At 38.8% G+C, this 20,217-nt stretch overlaps 1 long non-coding RNA gene across 1 annotated transcript; it reads left to right on the top strand.

The window, feature by feature from the left end:
• The first annotated feature begins 347 nt into the window (after positions 1-347).
• On the top strand, positions 348-19,990 carry LOC106735536 (uncharacterized). Its single transcript, XR_001370830.1, has 3 exons — positions 348-911; positions 14,655-14,769; positions 19,807-19,990. It is a non-coding gene; the product is annotated as an uncharacterized LOC106735536 (long non-coding RNA).
• The last annotated feature ends 227 nt before the right edge of the window (positions 19,991-20,217 follow it).

Here is a 20,217-nt window from a genome sequence, read left to right as displayed (position 1 = left end):
ATATTTTTCTCAAAGCAGCTATATTAGAGCATTCATATTTTATATATGCCTTTTCACAGTACTGTATTTCTTGAAGACAGGAAGCGTGCCTTTTTCATTTCTATCAGAACTACCAAATACTGATGCCAATAAACACTTCTAAAATAAACAGATGAACAGATGAGTACATGAAAGTGTGGATAGACAGTACCTAGAGGTGATGAGCTTTTCTCTCCTGAAGATACCCACCAGTAACTGGACTATATTTAGTCTATTTATCTTGTGTGTATATACATATATACATATATATATATATATATATATATATATATATATATATATATATATATTATACACCCACACCCATACATACACACTCTTCACATACATGCACATACACTCCTCTAGTCTCTATATAAATTATGTGTGCATACACACACACACACAGACACCCATCACTGAAGCCCCCTGCCAAGCCTGAAGCATGGAAGGAGGATCTGTATTCTCTTCAAGACCACCACCCCAATTCCTGGAATTGCAGAGTTAGAAGGAGCAAAAGGAAAGCAGAGCCATCCAACATAAGCTGATCATCGAAGTCCCCTGCTCCTCAGTCTATATATGTGTGGGCGTTTATACATGTATGTGTATGTAAGTTAACACAGTCATGTGCCCCTTAACCACAAGTTCCATTCTGAGAAATGCGTTGCTAGGCAATTTCGTCGGTAAGCAAACATCACAGAGTATACTGACACAACCCTACACGGTACCATCTACCACTTGCCGGGACTATGAGCCAATAGCCTACTGCTACCCACTGCAAATCTGTGTAGCATGGTTCTGCACTAGCGCTGCGGGCACCTGTAACGTACCAGGAAGGATCTGTGCATCTAAACACAGAAAAGGCACAAGATGATGTAAGAAGTGAAAGAAAGGTACACTGGTTTAGGGTCCTTACTGTGGAAGGAGCTCACAGGACTGGAAGCTGCTCTGTGTGCCTGAGTCGATGAGTGAGTAGTGAGTGACTGTGAGGGCCTGGGACTTTGCTGCACCCGACTGTAGATGGTATAATACGGTGCACTTGAGCGACGCTACATTTACCTTAAAACTCCTTTTGTTTCTTCAACAATAAATAAGCTTTAGCTTACTGTATTTTTACTTTATGAACATTTTAAGTCTTTAAAACTTTTTGACTCTTATAACACCTAGCTTAACAGGCAACACAGTGTAGAGCTGCACAACGTATTTTTATGTTCTTATTCTACAAGTTTTTTTCTAGTTTCAATATTTTATTTTTGCTTTCAAACTTTTTTAAAGTAACAACTAAGACGTAAATACACACATTAGCCTAGGACTACCCACAGTCAGGTTCAGGGTCATAATACATGTCTTCTACCCACGTCTTATCCCACTGGAAGGTCTATCTAAGATGAACACAACAAGGGGTCAAATCAAGCACAAAAAATTGACACAAACTAGAAATGTGGCGAACACGAGATGTATGAGGCACTGTCAGCACCGTCATACAAGGCATACTGTTTGTTTTTTGATAAGTAGCAGTACACACTAAAATGACAATAAAAAGTATGGTATTATGAACACATAATCCAGTAACATAGTCATTTATTACCATTATCAAGTATTGGTACTGTGCACAATTATATATGCTATGTGTTGTAGGATTGGCAGTGTGATCATTTTGTTTACAACAGCACCATAACAAACAAGTGAGTAATGTGTTTTGCTGCAAGATTATAAGGGCTGTGTGTCACTAGGAAATAGAGATTTTCAGTTCTGTTATAATATTATGGGACTACCACTGTATCAACAGTCTCTCACTGACCAAAAGGTTATTATACAGTGGATGACTATCTCTTTCTCTCTCTCTCTCTCTCTCTGTCTATCTATATCTATATCTATCCATTGTTTATTTATATCTATCATTTATCTATATGTGTGTGTGTGAGTGTGTGTATAAACACACTCCTTTAAAGAGTTTTCCAACCCAGGACACTGTATATAAAGACAGAAGTATTTGTATAGTGAAATTTTCTTTGAAGTCTTAGAGAAAAATAATAATAAAGAACCTTTTGTTTCTTATAATGTTCCCTTAATCCTTTTATTCTTATTCCAGGGAAACTGCTTTTTAAAAAATATCAAGTCATTAACACTTTGTACTTTATCCTTTTCTAAATTATTTATGAAACCAGAGAACTTCTATCACACGAAAAAAGAAAAATATATTCTCTTTTTAGGTTTTTGCTGTATGGCATGTGTGCTCTCTGGAGAGAGACAGAGAAAGAGGAAAGTGAGAAATCATACTCAGGGGGAATCGCCATGCTGCAATCCCTCCTCCTCCATTCTCTTTTCAAGATTTTGGGTATGCATGCACACATGCCCAAAGTGTTTTTCAAGCCACTGGGTCTCAGATTTTAATCATGTAGTCAGACATGTGGTATACCACTCCTAAACTACCACACTACCTGCTGGGCCCAGAAAAATGATTTTTTACAAAGATTTATTTATTTAATTTTATTTACTGTTACTATTCTCATTTCTTACCTTGCTTACATGTACTTATCAGAGAGAGAAAGAGAGAGGGAAAGTGATAAAGTAAGGTCTAGGACTTGAACTGCTGTCAGTCATATGAGGTTCTAGTGCCTCAACCACCACACCACCTGCCGATCCCCATATGAGGTTCTAGTGCCTCAACCACCACACCACCTGCCGATCCCCATATGAGGTTCTAGTGCCTCAACCACCACACCACCTGCCGATCCCCATATGAGGTTCTAGTGCCTCAACCACCACACCACCTGCCGATCCCCATATGAGGTTCTAGTGCCTCAACCACCACACCACCTGCCGATCCCCATATGAGGTTCTAGTGCCTCAACCACCACACCACCTGCTGATCCCCAAAATATATTATTTTCAACATGTTTAATTTAACTCATCCCACTAAGTCTTATTGAACTAAATGTACTTTCTAAGACAAATTCCTATACTTTATAAGCACTTACTTCCAAATCAAAATAAAGCAACTGAAGAAACATACCAATGAAATCCTGCTAATGTCAAACATGAATGAAATGTTTTAACAAACAATAAATATTGGTTTTATATTATATGACTATGTGGAATCTTTCTGGGATACCTTGAGTTTATTTTCCCTTGAGAGGAACATAACAACACTGATGGGAATTTTATTTTGAATTAAAAGCAAAAAGCAAACCATCTTAAGGTTCTGCTTTTTGTACTGTGTGCAAATCCCATCATGGTTGAATGGGAATTTGCTCGTTCAATCTTTCTCATGTGCCTTTTCAATGCACACCTTGATATAAGGTTACCACATATTATATGCACTCTTGGGATATTTTTGTGTTAACTGACTGCTTTCTTTAATCTATGTTATTTTGCATAGTTGGGAAGAATAAATATGCCAGTGACCCAGGGGAGTGAGAGAAAGAGGTTCTCAGACAAAAACAAAACACAAGAAAAAAAAGTTATCTAATGAGAATAAGGTATATGGTAATGTCTTTAACATAGTTGACATGAACTGCATACATGCTTTGAAAAACCATATTATACCCTGAAGAACAATGATTAAATTAAAGGAAGAAAAAAGGATAAAAAGAAGAGAAATGTATGGCATACAGTTCTAGAATGTACTCCTGGTTTGACACTAACTAGTAGCCAATGGATTCATTCCCACTGCTTTATCTCCTCCATGCTGACCCAGACAAACATGGTCTGGTTTGGTGGATGGGAAGTGTACGGTATTTCAAGCCTTAAAGCAAAGAAGGCTGCACGTCTTAGACTTCCTAATGCTCTCCTCTTGCATTCTGATCCCAGCGTTGTCACTTGTGTGAACTTGTGATGTCTCTTTACCCGAGTTTCAACTTTTTTAACGAACGAAACAGGAAGATGGTAAGAGAGGAACTGGGACCTCCATGGGGCCTTCAGAGATGAAGACAATTACTGATAGGCACGTGGAGGTGTTCTAAGCAGGGAAAAGGGAAGATACAAATGCTACAGGGCAGAGATTCACTGGAAAGTTGACCAGAAAGTTCAGAAATGGAAAATAATGTAAAACACATTACCTTGGGTCAAACAGTAGAAATGTCACATAGTTTTTTTGTTTGTTTGTTTGTTTTTAACCCGGCTTATTGAGACCCTCACATTTTTCCTTTTTTTGGCCTTTGTCTAAATTTGCCTCTCATTTCTACCTTTTATTTATTTATTTCTTCCGTGTGTGAGAGAGACAGAGACAGAAAAAAGTAAGAGAGACAGAGAAACATGCATACCCAACAGAGCCATCACACCGTGAGGCACCTCCAGCCCAAGTTAGTCCAGCTGTGGCAACACACCCACCCACCGAGTATGCTCAGGGAGGCCCCAGCACACAGAGCGAGATCTTTCCCGCGTAAGTCCAGTTGGATTACCACTGCCCCTCCTCTTTATCTTACCTACTTTTTGTTCATTTTCAGTTTCTCCTTCTGCCTCTTAATTTTATTGGTTTTCTTTTGTTTGTTTTCTTCTAGTTTTTCACTATTCCATCTCCACAGCTCTGATGTTCACCTTCCATAGACACAAAAAACTATAATGTAGTAAGTCATGAGTACTCTTGATATTCACAAGATATGTTGCTAAAAGTTTTAAAGTATTTTTCCAGTAATGTTCTATAGATTTATCCAATACCTCCATGGAAGGGGCTTGTGAATACATATACAATTGTGATGTAAGCAAAGATAAATCTATGAAGTGAGACTGTCTGTACAGAGTAATGTTTTTATTAGTCCATATACTCTCCAACCCATTTACTCACTCGACTAATGTTTGTTGAGCCCTTGTTGTATGAGCTAGAGACTTGAGACATGGTCCTTATTTTCTACATACGGATGACCTAGTGTAGAAAACAGACAAGCAAACACAGACTTAAATATATAATTAGAAATTGTGATAGATGAGGGTCAGCTCCATGGCCGGGTGAAAGGAACTGGATCTCATGTGACTGATCATGTTGTTTGAATCCCAGCCCCAGTGGCTTGAAGCATACCAGGCGTGTGTGTTTGTGTGTGTATGCCCCAAATCCCTACAAGATGGAGAAATGGAGGAGAAGGGATTGTGGCACGAGCACACCCCAGGGGAAAGTGCTTTTCTCCTTTTCCCTGTGCTTGATGAGTACACACGCAGTCTGGATTTTTTTTAACTGTGATAGATGCTATAAAGAAAAGAGCTAGTTGCTATGATGGACTGTCAGGGTGAGCATAATTTATATTGAGTAGACAAAACAGGACTTGCTGAAAAGTTTTTAATTACAGGCCGTGGCTTTAATGTCAAGACAAGTAATTCTTTGGGAAACACTGAACTGTCTTTGGCAACTATAGTGGCTGTTATCTCTCAGGTCAACCACTAGGCAGTTTTGTTTTTTTTTTTAATTTTTAGTGATTGTGGATTTTTTAAAATGTCATTAATGGTTTCATTCAATTCAGCTTGTTGTGGAAGTGTATCAGGACACATCTTAATTTGGCGTTCTGACCTTGATGTAGCAAAGCTATTTTTTTTTTACCTTAAGTAAACATTTTCTAGTCGGGCCATTTTTTTTCTTATTTCTAAGGATGAATAACTTGTAATACCTCTCTATTTGGGCTTGTAGTTAGTTTTTGAATATTAGGAGTAATTATGACAATAATTGAACAGGAATCTGAGTTTCTACATGTTCTCACTCTGATTACATTATTCTCCTATTTCACAGGAGATTTGCAAAAAAAGGTGATGTTAATAAAGCTGAATTGAGACATTTTAGCAGCCTTCTCAGGATCAATAGTACAAAAAATGATAATGCAAAATGTTAAATACTTAGTTGTCTAAATTCCTGGTTCACATTCTTTCTACTATTTTCAGTAACTTAGTACTGCACATTTTGTATAAACTTTAAAAATGACTGCTGTAAGTTAAATCGCGGCCCTCCCACCGCCAAGTATATTTTAAAGTCCTAACTACTAGTACTTCCGAATATGACTCTATTTGGAAATTAGACCATTCCAAATGTAATTGTTAAGATGAGTTCATTCTGGGATATAGCACTATATCCCAGAATCTGGGATATAACGCTATATCCCAGAATTTAGTCAGGAAGTTCAAGCCACAGCATTAGATAGATTAAATACACAAGACTGAACTAGTGAAATAGCATTTTATGACTTTTGACTAAAACATTGTTGATTTTCTTCTAGGCTTTGTTGTCCGGGTTTAAGGATTTTTGTCCTGTCTTGAGCTGTCGATAGGTTCATGTACCTACTATTTGAAACAGAATCCTAAACTGCTTCCTAGCTTTAAGTTTTAAGCAAAGTTCCTTAGCATTTCTTTGATTTAAGTTAAAACTGCTTTTATTGAAATTACCAGCTGAACTTGCTACTGAAGGTAGTTAGATTACTTAAGAAATTGTGTGATCAATAAAATGTGTGTTGGGGAAAGAATGGAAGACAACTGTAGACACCAGAGATAGTGTGAGAAGAGGGTGGGAAAGGACAGAGGGTCAGAAGTAGGGGTTTAAAAAAAAAAAATATATATATATATATGAAACTAGAAATGGAAAATTATTGATGATAACATGCATGACTAAGCCACTATGCAGTATATTCTGGATGGGAAATCGCATTTTGTATGCTGTGACAATGCTTAGGGTATTAATGTAAATTACTTAAGTTAAAAAATAGTTTCAGAAAAAAAAAACTAAAACTGTTTTTCTTGAAATTTAAAAAAATGCATTAAAAAGGCCTATCTGGTGACTGCAGTAAGCTATCTAGCCTCATCTAGGTGCTACTTTATAGTATGTTCATTCTACTCACTGAAGTTTATGCCGCAAGTCAGACTTATGTCCATGGACATGTACATATCAGCTGCGCTTCCTGTTGAAAATATTTAGACTAGTTAAGATCTTTAGTGAATCAATAAAATGTGTGTGTGTTGGGGGGGAGGCATAGAAAACAACCATGGATACCAGAGACAGTGTGGGAGGAGGGTGGGAGTTGGTGAGAGATAGGGAATCAAGATGGGGGAAAAAAAAGGAAAACATACAGGAAACAAGAAATGGAAAATTATTTGTTGACAATAACACGTATATTGATGTGCTTGATTGAGCCAATATACAGTGCATTCTGGATGGAAAAATCTCATTTTGTATGCTATAATGATGTAAACTGAATGAATGTAAATAAATTTAAATAAAAAATTTTTAAAAAGAGTTCATACTGGAGTTCATATCCAATATGATGGTGGACCTTGCAAGAAGACCATGTGAAGACAGGTAATGACAGAGGTCAACATTATGTTTCATATATTAATTTATTTATTCAAATGTCATTTCCACAGTGGCTATTTCACTTTAGGCTCCTCTTGCTTTTCATCACCTCATTATGCTTCAACATTATATTTCTTTCTCTCCTCTTCCTCTTTTTCTCCTCTCCTTTCCTTCCTCTCTTTGCTTTTTTGGTTTGTTTCTCCAACTTTCTTTACCTTCGTTTTATTGAGGACTAAATGCCTAGCATCTTGAATACTGCCTAGACCCATGATAATGTGCTCCAGAAACACTGGTTAGTAAGTAAACAAATGTAAATGTACTCATATTTGGGAGAAGACATAAAGACGATAATGTTCTATGAAACCATAAACTACCAGAAACATTACTTTATAGGAACTTGGATCAATAAGATCATAAATGAATTCAAACAACGTAACGAACAGTAATTTATTTACAGCAGCTTTGCCACATTCACAGCTAAAGTAATATTTATGACACTTTACGAGGAACAAAGATGAAGTAAAATTTTGATAAGATAAGGATAAGTAACAAATACAATAATGTGATTCTAATTTAAAAATGCCTATAAACTTGCGACTAGGTGCCAATTTTAAGTAAAATGAATAAAGTCGGTAGACTCGAAAGATCCAACTAATTTCAGTATGGCTCTTACCTTGGACTTCCACACATTTAAAATGATCTTTTCCTGAAAAGGTTTCAAAATACTATCAAAATGACCCATGACATACAACAGGTATTACGCCCCTCACTCAGGTTGACGTCGGATGGGGCTGTCGGTCAGTTTTTATGATTTGTAGCTGTGCCTCTACTTAAGGCATAAGACTTTAGCAAAGCACAGCAAATTGTTTTGATAATTTTAAACAAAAGACGGAAAGCAAATGGACGCTGTGCTATTATGGTCAGTGTGAAGGGGATGGTTTTAGAAATTATGGCATTTTTTTCCCCAAGTAATCTTGGCAGAGATGCAGGTTCTCTCTGTCCTCTTTTGTCAAGTTCGACTTGATAGATATTTCCAACTATTCATTAAATAATATCTAAATCATAAAGCAATAACCATCATATGACTCTCACATAACTATCTGTTTCTAAAAGAATTATAGCGCTGATGGCTTTTAATGGCCATTTACCATGCCAGGATTCTCTTAGGTGATCTCTAGTGGAATCAGGCCAAATTGGTTACTCGGTAGAATTGATCTTTACTTAAAGGTCAAATTCAATTTTACCTCCAGAATTGAGGAGACTTGGATGTGAAGGTTGCCTCTTTATAATAATCGCCCGTGTTAAATTCACTCTCTATTCATTTTAAAAACCTTTAGGTTGAAAAAGACATAATGCCATTCTTTCACCACTCCCAAGTTTCGAACGGATTGGCAGATTGACACGGGGATTCTCACGCACATGGAGAGTCGAGTCATGACTACTCATTCTCTGTAAAGCTCCTTAGGGAAAGCATCGCCAGAACTACAGCAAGCAAGACTTACTAACAGCCCACCACAGGCTTAACCCTACTCATCTAGTCGAACACAACTGCCAACCAGACACCTGAGGATTCCACTCTTTAAAACTTACATTACAAGGAGCTAGGGAATGCAGTTTTTGTTCCTGCCAGTATGGTGACTCCCAAAAGAAAATGAAAGCGCTGGTGTGTTCAGCTGTCTTTTACAAACTCACCTGTCAAGTAAAATACTACCATGGAATAGAGACCAGAAGATCCTTCACATGTAAGAGGAAAATAAAAAAAAAAAATGCACACATAAATAACTAACAGTCATTTTACTCTGTATGTCCCTGTGCTAAGACTCGAACCTTCCTACCATCCACCAGCTTTCCTCCCAGTTTTCCCGTATTGTTACATTGCAGCTTTATCCTTGACACCTCTTTCCACACATCCTACCTCACAGCAGGTTTATCTGCTTCAAACTTTGCCATCCAGAACCTAGCCTGAATACTCCAACTGAGTAATTCTGTTAAAGCATCCTCTCACCACTCTGCCCAAGCCCTGCAATGGCTCTCCTTGCATTCAGAGAACAAGCCCAAGACCTGCAATGGCTCTCTTTGCACTCAGAGAACAAGCCCAAGCCCTGCAATGGCTCTCCTTGCACTCAGAGAACAAGCCCAAGCCCTGCAATGGCTCTCCTTGCATTCAGAGAAAAGCCCAAGCCCTGCAATGGCTCTCCCTGCATTCAGAGAACCATCCCAACCCCTGCAGTGACTCTCCTTGCACTCAGAGAACAAGCCCAAGCCCTGCAATGGCTCTCCTTGCATTCAGAGAAAAGCCCAAGACCTGCAATGGCTCTCCCTGCATTCAGAGAACCATCCAAACCCCTGCAGTGACTCTCCTTGCACTCAGAGAACAAGCCCAAGCCCTGCAATGTCTCTCCTTGCACTCAGAGAACAAGCCCAAGCCCTGCAATGGCTTGCAAGGCCTGTATGGTCTGTAACTGTTACCGCTCTCACGGAGGGCCTTACCCTCCTAATGCCCATCTTGTACTAGTTCTACCAACCTCTCCACCCTGTTCCTGGCTCCTCCCACCCCCAGGCCTGCACCTGCCCTGTGGCTTTTGATCCAGCTGTACTCTCTTCCTGGAGGCTTCTTCCTCCATGTAACTTTTGCCTGACTTCCTCTCTTTCCTCAAATATTTGCCCAAATGCCATCTGCTCGGTGAAGCACATCCTGACCATTTATAACTTTAATTTATCCCTGTTGCTCTCCTTGATGCTAGACTTAAAAAAAAAAAAAAAAGTGATAGTGAGTAACAACTTGAACCTGCTGTATACTTCATCTGTTTTTTCAATGTTTACTGTCAGTGTGGCGTTGTTATATTTTAAATTCCATAAGGCTGGCATCATCTTTGTTTTGTTCTCTGTTGTATGCCAAGCATCTAGCATAATATCTAGTTCATGGCAGACACTTAATGAAGATGTTTTGAATGAATGAATCCCACTAGGAAGTCATGTTGATTCTCAGATAACGTGAACCTGTGCTGTCTGGTGCTGCCACCAACTCCATTGGCACTAATTTGGTCCTAGTTTCATTTTAGTGTGCCTGGATTATTGCTATATATATATATTTTTTACTTTTACTTTTATCTATATTTATTTGATGCTGACTTTACTCCCATGCCATACTTTTCTTCAGTTTTTTTCTGGGATATCTTTTTCTTCTGTGAACCTTCCTCTTCCAGTTTAGGGCCAATTTGCTCCGTTTTAGTGAGGATCATTTCTATGTGGCGGGGGTGCTCCTGTGTGGGCTGCTCAGACCATGAGCTCTGTACCTACGAAGGTGCATCTCGGGTGCCTTGTTCACATGAATGTGCACAGTGACCAGAGAGTCTACATCTAACCACTTAGGTTCAGCTTCTGCCTCTCCATTTTTAAGCATGTGCAGCAAAAGTTCATCACCCTTTTTGGACAACCGACTTTGTGTCCAGCCTCACTGTTTGGCCTGGGCCATTTTCCAACTCTACTATTGCAAGAACGGAATGGTATAATTTGTCTAGATTATTGCTATTTACATTTGTTTGCCCTACCCTTTAATCTACCATAAAATACACGCGCACGTGCACACACACACACACACACACTGCACACATACTACAAAACAAATATAAAACGATTTTTTGTAATAAGGTACATGCAAGCGTATGCTCATTGGAGAGAGACAGAGACAGAGAGGGGATAGTGAGAAATCACCCTCAGGGGAGGTGGCCATGCCACAATCCCATCTCCTCTACTCCTCTCCTGGAATTTTGGGCAGACATGCACATATGCCCGGCATGATTTTCAAGCTACCAAGTCCAGGACTTGAACCGTAGTCAGCCACGTGGGAATCTAGCACCTCCACCAGCATAGCACCTGCTGGCTCCACAGAAACAAATTTTAAGATGTGAGTCACTGCAGAACCTGAGTGTCTTTGTTTCTTTCAAACTCAGTAAACCACTGCGCTTCCCATGGCCATGCAGTTCCCACAGATCGACCCTCTTCATCTCTTTTCCCACCCACTAGTTCCACTTCACCACTCTGGCTCCTCATGGCTCCTTGAAAACCCCAGACTCCTGTTTGTCTTGAGCCGTCTGCATTTCCTACGCTCCCTGCTCTTTTCAAGAAAAATTCATGGCTGGCTCCGTGATCTTTCGAGTCTTTGTTTAAATGTAACATTCTCAGTGCAGCCTTCCTTGACCACCCTACTTTAAATTCCAACTCCCTCCAACATTGCTGCCCCTTCTCTGCTTTATTTTTCTTCAAAACACCAACTATGACCCATAGAATTTTGAATGCTTATTTTGTTCACTGCCCTCCTCAACTAGAACGTAAGCGTCATACGGTCGGAGGTTTTCATCTGCCTCATTCATGGCAGTGTCCCCGTGTCTACTGCAACAGTGCCTGGCATGCAGCAGGTACTCAATTACTAACTGTAGAGGAAACTAGGGGAAGTAGGGACTCCTGGCCTTCAGAAATGCTTGAAGGAAATGCATGTATGTTAGTCAGTGTCCCAGCAAGAAATGAATGGCACATGTGAACTAATATACACAGAGTTTCATGAGAGGACTATTTATGAAGATGAATTCAGAGTGCACGGGGACCAACCTTAAATCTTATTAAAAAAAAAAAAAAAACATTTTAAAACCAAAAAAAAAAAAAAGAGAGAGAGAGATAGAGAGGGCCCTACAAAAAGGAGGTAGAGAAAGGCCACACAAAGCTAATCCTGGTATCACGTAAGTGCTGCATCCAGTCTGGCCCAAGGTGCTCAGAAGTGGGGAGAGGTGAGTGTGACCAAGGACCAGAATCGACCTCCAGGAAGGGAGACAATGAGGAAAAATAGGGCTCATAGCTCTTAGCTGTGGCCATTGCTAGCTTGATTAAGGTTATTTCCTTAGTAAAATTATTTCCCCAGTAAAATAAATACAGTAAATAAATAAAGTATATTTAATTTTTCTCTAATGCACTTACTTATTCTTCCCACTCGTGGATTTATCAGATAAATAAATCATGATTTTTAAATTCCCTAGGGTATTATAGATTTCCTTCTGATATTATGTAATTTCTTTTGAGAAAATTCATTTGGCTTTAACTTCCTGAATTTGCTATTTGCTCTGGCAAACTCCAAAGCCATTGCCTAAATAGTGTGAAAGAAACAAATGAGGGTGAGGGGAAATGAGACATGCCGGGCCCAGAATCAGCGTCAACCACCGAGGAGTAACCTGAGGTAGTTTTGCTTCCTAAGAACAGAATTTGTTCTCCCCTTAAAACTTGCATACAGTGCTCAAGTGTTTAAATAAGGTAGGATGAGACATCTGACAGAAAAAAAGAAATTCTAGTAGAGATTAAATTTATTCCCTTGGGTATTTTCCATAAAATGTCTAGCCATTCTTCTGGAGAGGAGACTATACGTTTTTGTGTATTTATTATTCCTCTCTTTGAAGGTCACTAAGTCAACTTTTAAATGAGGTTTAAATAGCTTTCCTTTTGCTAAAGATGGAGAAGTGTGTGCTAAGGAGATTGTGCTACTCTTAGTGGTGCAACATGTATGAAATAGTCAGTCTCCTTGACAGTAAAAGGCTTTTCTGTCTCTCATTCCAACAGGGTTTTCTTATAACTTCAGAGCATCTTAATACTTGATATCTTATGCATACTCCATTTAGAACTGAGCTCCTAAATAAAAACTCTCAGCATTTTCTCCTCGGTTCATCTTATTGGCAATACTGTAAAACATGGCTCATTCTCATTCCAAAGAAGCAGCACACTTTTACCTTCATCTTTTTATATTGATTTGAGGGGTATAAAATGCAGGTAAATCTTGATATCCATGTTGTTGTTTCATTAGGATGGAAAACTATTGAGTCTGTAGAAAGCAACTCTCCAGATGCTTTTTTAGGAAAAGGAAAAAGTGCCTCAATCCCTTGCATGGCATTTTTATCAGTGTCCAGGTGTGCTATAAGGTATGTTTCCTCAAAATGGAATTTGCTTCCTGCTTAAAACTTGCACACAGGAAGTTCATCTAATTTAGGTCTATATTGACATATTAATCAGAGACATCTTTCAAGGGAAGACGGGCAGTCCCACACTTAATAGGATACTTTTCTCACCCGGTATGATTTTTAGGAACTTGGAACATTCTTTCATGTATTTATTCTTCTTCAGAGACCTCTTTTCTTCCTCTAATGCAACATGAGATCATGGTGGTCAGGAAGTGGAGACGGCGGCACCCAACCCGTAACAACCGGAATGAACGTTATGGCATGCATTCTGTGTATACTCTCTGCCAATATTTCACAGCTGAAATTGAGGCAATTGCGCTGCCTTCCCCTCTCAGCAACATGAGATTCTAGAAATTCTCTAACACTCCAGCCAAAAAAACACAAAAAGATACTCATGAAACCCTCTTACTATTTGTTGAGGACGACATGTATAGTATTCTCAACTGGGCTGGAGTGAGGTGTATATCATGCTGGGTAAAGTCTCTTTACAATCTAAATGATATATAGTGATTACATGTATAAATAATAATAAAAAAATTTAAAAAATAACCTTCTCAGTACCTACCAAACATTACAAGGAATAGGAGGAATCCTTAGAATACACCAAACAGAAGCAGATCCAGGACGGTAAGTGATAAGGAAGCACAGGGTTATCCTGGTACACCACACAAGCACAGGACTCCAGCCTCCACTGGTCACACAGGTGAAACCAGCAGACAATGAGCAACCTGAGCCTGGTGAAAATGGGAGATGGAAGAGAGATGTGGGGATACATTTAAGAGAGAGAATCTGAGGTGTGGGAACATGCTCTGAGCAAACACACCTGCTCTTTTGGGGTTTGGCAGAACCTTGCAACTTGTCTTTCCCTGACCTTGGCTGCAGACAGAGCAAGGGCGAAAATGACTAGGGGCGTTCCAACAGACACATCTGATGGACTTCAAGAAACATCTTGACCCCAATTAGTAAAGTCCAGTCCCTGCCCTGCATCTGAAAGGTTCTTTAGCCTTCTCTGGGTGGGGTGGTGCACTCCTTATAGAGAAGTTCTTTAGCTCCTTCCCCACACCTAACAGCTAGTTCTCTGCATTAGAAAAGAAGATGAGATTTTCTCTTGATGGGATTATCACCAAGGGATACACCTGGCCAGGTATGACTAAACCCTCATAGATTTGTTAATTGCTTCTTATTGTCTGTAACCTGGCAACCAATCTATGAAGTGTCGTGAAACATACATGTGCAATGTCTCCTTGTACTATAAATAAAGACGTCCAGTTCGTCTGGATGGCACAAATTGCTTGGGCTACCTAGGCTCGGGCTGCCTGTGTCCATTTCTACTCTATCTCTTTGTCTCATTTTTTCTGCTTCTTCCATAATAGCACCAAGCCCTGGGGCGGACGCCGACAGAGAGACCTCTACAAAGTCATGATCCCCAAATGTCCACACACTCAGGGAAACGGTGGACTAAGGAATGCCCGCCTAGAAAAGGAGAATGTGAGTCATGATATCGTTCTGCCATTGTTATGATAGAAAGGGGGAAAAGTCCTCAGCGAGTTTGTGTATACATAAAACAGCCTAGACCCATTACTGGGTCTAAATGCTTTCCTAATTTGCCAAAAACTCCCAAGCTGGAAAGCTAACCCTGGTTCTGACTTGTTCATTCCCCCGCACTTCTAGTAACAAAAAGCACAAATGATTTCTACAGAAGCTTTTTCTGAATCCAGACGTCATAGAGTTCCCTAAACTACATATCCAAGCAGTAGGACCAGTTCTTAAAACACGCGAATGAGCAAGACATACAAAACTAACCAAAATATAATTAAGAATGACCAGGTATTTCTTGTAAGAACCAAGTAAGCTTTTCATAAATAAATGACTACTTGAAATGTAAACATCAATGGCCATTTTAAAGTTCAAATTTGATTTAAGTAAAGAGAAAAGTACTGAGCCAAGCAGATCTAATAATTACCCAGAACACAGCAAAGAGGTCTGAGGAGATTAAGAGATACAAAGAACAGAATACTTCTGACCGTAGATCTGATAGCCAGTAGGAAATAATACAGAAAAAGAGTTGAAATATTTGAAGTAATAATGGCTTAGAACTATCCTAAAATGATGATGTTAAACCACAGATCAGGAAATATAGTGAATCCAGATCATAGTGAACTTTTGAAAATCCACACCCAGTTATTCTGAAACATTCCTTTAGAATGTAAAATAAGATTTTAAACATTGCCAGAAAAAAATATATACACTGCCACAAAGAAATGAACATTATATTGACTTTCAAGAGCAGAAATAGTATCTAGAAGGCGATACAATAAAGTCACAATAATAACTTCGAGGCGGTGGGAGAAAGTGATGCCAACTTAGAATTGTAAACCCAACCAACTTGTCAAAAATGCAGACAAAATCATGTTTCAAACAAACAAAAAATGAGAGAATTTACCACCAAGCCATCGCTTAAGGTATTTCTAAAGGTCTATTTCAAAAGGGAAAATAACCCTGAGAGTCTTAAAATATAAAAAGAAATGATAAGAAAAGAAAACATTAAGAATAAATCTAAGCAAACTTCAATGACGTAAAACAATACAACTGCATAGTATGTGGAGATGGAAGATAGGAGCTAAGTTTTCAGAAAATGTACTATAACTATGGGGTAATTTGCTAAAATAGTCACTAAAGTCCTTATGCTCTTCAGAACTAAATTTACTTACAGTTATTGGGGACAGCTGATGTCTTAGCAGTTACTTTGCTGGACTGCCACATGGCGAATCACAGTTCGAGTCCCGGACCCGAAGGCTTGAAATTCATGTTGGGTGCATGTGCATGTGTGACCAAGATCCCGGGGTAAGAGTGGAAGAGAAGGTACTACGCATGGATAACCCGCTGGGAGGGGTAATTTCTCACTTTCTCTCTCAGTGTCTCTGTCTCTATCTCTCTCCAGTGAGCACACACATCCTAAGGCCAAAAAAAAAAAAAAAATTCAAACTCAAAAACATGTTAAAAGTTAAGGTTGTTAAAATATCTAAAATAAAAAAATATATATCTAAAATAGCCACTAATCTAATAGATTTGAAAAAGATGACTGAACTTCCAAATATACAGAAAGACAAAAGGAATGAAATTTACAAAACAAACACAAACCTCAATCCTAAAGAAGTCAGGAATGAATAAAATAAGTATCTAAAACTAAGGTAAAACAAACACACAAAACAAGATGCTAGAAAAACTCCAATAGGATGATAACTCCTCTAAATATAGGCTAGCCTTTATAGTTAATGATAAAAGTTTTCATTCTAGGAACTGGCAAGTGGCATGGTGGTTAAGGTGTGGGACTCCCACATGGGCAACCATGGTTCAAGTCTCAACATTGTAGTAAGATATTGAGAAACAATATTATAAGGATTGAAAATAAGCAATTTTCAATATCATCCCCAATTAAGAATATGGCCATATAAGAAACTCAAGTGAATATACTAAAAATGCCTTAAAAAATAATGAATTACATTATTGTGTTTGCTGGATAAAAGACATACAACTATAAGTCATCTGCATTTCTAGGACAAAACAGATTTTTATATTATTCTAACAATCAGTGTGTTGCAGTGTACCTCTTTAGGTCTAGCAATCTCTATTTTATACATTTCGGTGCACTGATGTTGGGTGTGTAAATTATAGTTGTCTTATCTTTTTGGTAACTGCTATATATTGATTTTCTCTGTCTCTTTTTATAGTTTTTAGTTGAAAGTCTATTTTGTCTGATATCAGTATTATGACTCCAGTTTGCTTTATATTTTGGGGGGTGGGAGTGTTCCATTTGCTTGAAATTACTTTTTCCACCATTTCAGTTTCAATTATGTATGTCTTTATTGATGAGGTTTGTTTCTTACAAGCAACATGTAGAAAGATCCTCTGTTTCTTTCCTTTCTTTTTTGTGTATTCGGTCAGTCTGTGTTTTGTAATTGGGGAATGCAATCCATTATCATTCCACGTTATTATCAACATGTGTAGACTTACTCCCACTATTTTGTTGGTAATTTTCTTAGTTGTTTTATGTCTCCTTATTTTTATTCATCTCCCTTTCATTTCCCTGAGGTAGTACTCCCTTAAGCATTTTTTGATGAACTGATCTAGTGCTAGCAAATTCTTGTAGTCTTTGTTTATTTGGGAATGATTTTATTTCTTCTCCCAATTTGAAGGATAATCTTGCTGGGTATAGTATTCTTGACTGAAATAATTTTCTTTCAAAATTTTTAATATGTCTTTGCATTCTCTCCTTACTTGCATTGTTTCTGCTGACACTGATGTTAGTGGGGTATCTTTTATAAGTAACTTGATAATTCTCTTTTGCCATTTTTAGAGTATTATATTCCATGTCCTTGAAAAGGCAGGGGCAAGGGTGGAAATGGGAAAAACCTGGGTCACTGACTGTCTGATGGGGATTATCGTGTCATTAACTAACCCTTAATTGCCAGGCCCTGTGGAAGCCTGAGTCTGGGGACATTTCGTCAATGTTATCCTTAGCAACTGTCTGTCCCAGTCCTGCCACCCTCATTGTCATCCTTTCAAAGCTACAAGAATTGAGCGACCCATTCTCTTCCATTACCTTTGGCTTCCAATCAAACCAAATTTTTCTACCTGCTTCCATTGTCTCTGATGAAAATAAAGGAGTTCTGACATTTTCTAAGAAAAAACCTACTATACTACAGAAAGGCATGTTCTGAAGTATGTATTTAAGCTTCACATGGCACTTTGCCATTTTCTCACTGTCTACGCCCTCCATCTTCTCCAAAGGGTGGGGCGGGGGGACCGCTGACTCGGATTAGTGAGACCCTCAGTTAGCATGACTACACGCCGAGTGGTGGTGTGAGCACTGGGCGGCAGATCTGTGCTCATGCTGGGCACGCAGTCCTGCCCACTTGGAACCACTTACACATGTGGGGAATGAGCATCCCTTCTGTTCCCATGAGATAAGTGCCCTGAAGGAGACCTGCCAGCTTTCTCTCTTTCTCTCTCACTCTCTGGTAACCATGTGTGAGGCAGCCCTCCAGTTCTTTCGGCAGGGTGGCTTTGTATAATTAGAGTTAGTTTTGCTGACCCAGCTCTCCCTGCTCTCCTTAGTTTGAAATAAAAATATAAACTTTTCATCAGGTTTTAGTTCTAAACTGCATTCTCTAACGTCCTTAGTCAGGAGCTCTGTATTGGTAGGTCATTTGGGCACCTGATTAGCCATTAGCAAACTTAATATCTTGTCACATTTAGCTAGTGATCCTTGTGTCTGTTTTCTATTTACATGACATGGAGAGAAGGAGAAATGATGATGAGTCTTAAGCTCTGTAATCACAAAACCAAAATTTAAGGGATTCTTCCTAAGCCACGCTCTGTCTCTTCTTATTTAGATGCTATAGAGAAGCAAAGATACATATGGAGGATGTTCTCCTGTAGATCAAAGTAGCCTGGTCATTGCACAAGATTGAGATGAGGCCCTTGAGGGCCAGACAACACCTTAAAATGTAAACTGCACTGAGACAAAGAAGATGATATTGGAACAAAAGGAATAATAGTGATTAGTTGGGGAAAACTTTTCTTTACCAGACACTTTATCTCATCTGATTTAGTCCTATGAGCTATTTATCCATGAGAAGCATATAGAAAGCAGGTGAGTCATGAAATGGAAATGTCTTCTCCACCAAGAAAATAAATCCAAGCTCCATAACTTAAATCGAACTTTCTAATCCTCAAGCTCATCATACGGAATACCAGCGTTATTATTGATAATGTTAATGATATCATGACCACAGAGTTGCGATATCACTGGGGGAAATAAAAAATCAGATAATAACATATACTCTAAGTTGACCAAAATATGTATAATTTTGTATAAAGAATTAGTACATTATTTATGCAAAATTAGTGTGGCCACTAAAGTAGTGCTGAAGAGAATTGAGTTGGGAGTTGAATATATTATTTTGTCACCTAAATGTTTAAAGTCATAGTTTATTGTAATAAATGCAAAACATATATATTTTGGCAGGGCCAGTGGGTGGTATGGTAGTTAAGGTGTTGTACTCCAACATGGCTGACTGTGGTTTGAATCCTGAACCTGGCAACTTGAAAATCATGTTGGGTGCATGTGCTTGTGTTCCCACAATCTCAAGAGGAAAAGAGAGGAGAAGGAATTGTGAAATGACCATCTCCCTGGGTGGTGATTTCTCACTTTTCCTCTCACTGTCTTTCTCTGGAAAGCACACATGCCCTATGACAAAAAAAGTAAAAGTATTTTGGGTAAATGTCATGAGACATGAACATCAAGTGGAGGATATTCAGAGAACGCAGTTTATCAGAAATCTGTAATTTCTTAATGGAGAACTGCTATGAAGAGACTCAGAACAGTATCTCACTCCTTTTACATATTTAAGACACTGAACAAAGGTTTGCATTTTCCTTGCTGCAGATTATTTTATAGACCTATAAATAGCTTCCATTCTCTTTGTTATTCTTTCTTTTTTCCATGGGCTGTGGAGACAGGGACAGAGAAACAGATATGCCCAACAAAGACTTCATGCTGCAAGCCACCCCTATTCTCAGCTAGCCCTGGATTACACACATGTTCATGCCTGGCATGTTCACGAAGGTCTTCATACATGAACCTTGAACTTCATGTGGGACAGCCTCACACGCCATTGGCTTACCATCCAGCCTCTGACAGACAGCCTCCATTCTGCTATCCTTGAAAGTATGAGGAGTCTTTGAAAAGTTTGTTAAAATGCATAATAAGCAAAAACTATGCACATGTTCCTCTTTTATTTGTATCTGAATAAACATATTGTCATTTCGTTTTGTCATGACCTTTTTGAAGTACCCTCCTACTATGAGAAGACAATGTGACTGGTGAAAGCCTCCGTATTTGGGAGCGCTCTTAAGAGCTGGCTGGGCATT

This window comes from Tupaia chinensis, unplaced genomic scaffold (genome assembly GCF_000334495.1).
Source record: "Tupaia chinensis unplaced genomic scaffold, TupChi_1.0 Scaffold000426_1, whole genome shotgun sequence".
Classification (NCBI taxonomy): Eukaryota; Metazoa; Chordata; class Mammalia; order Scandentia; family Tupaiidae; genus Tupaia; species Tupaia belangeri.
This window is presented reverse-complemented; position numbering and strand designations above follow the sequence as displayed.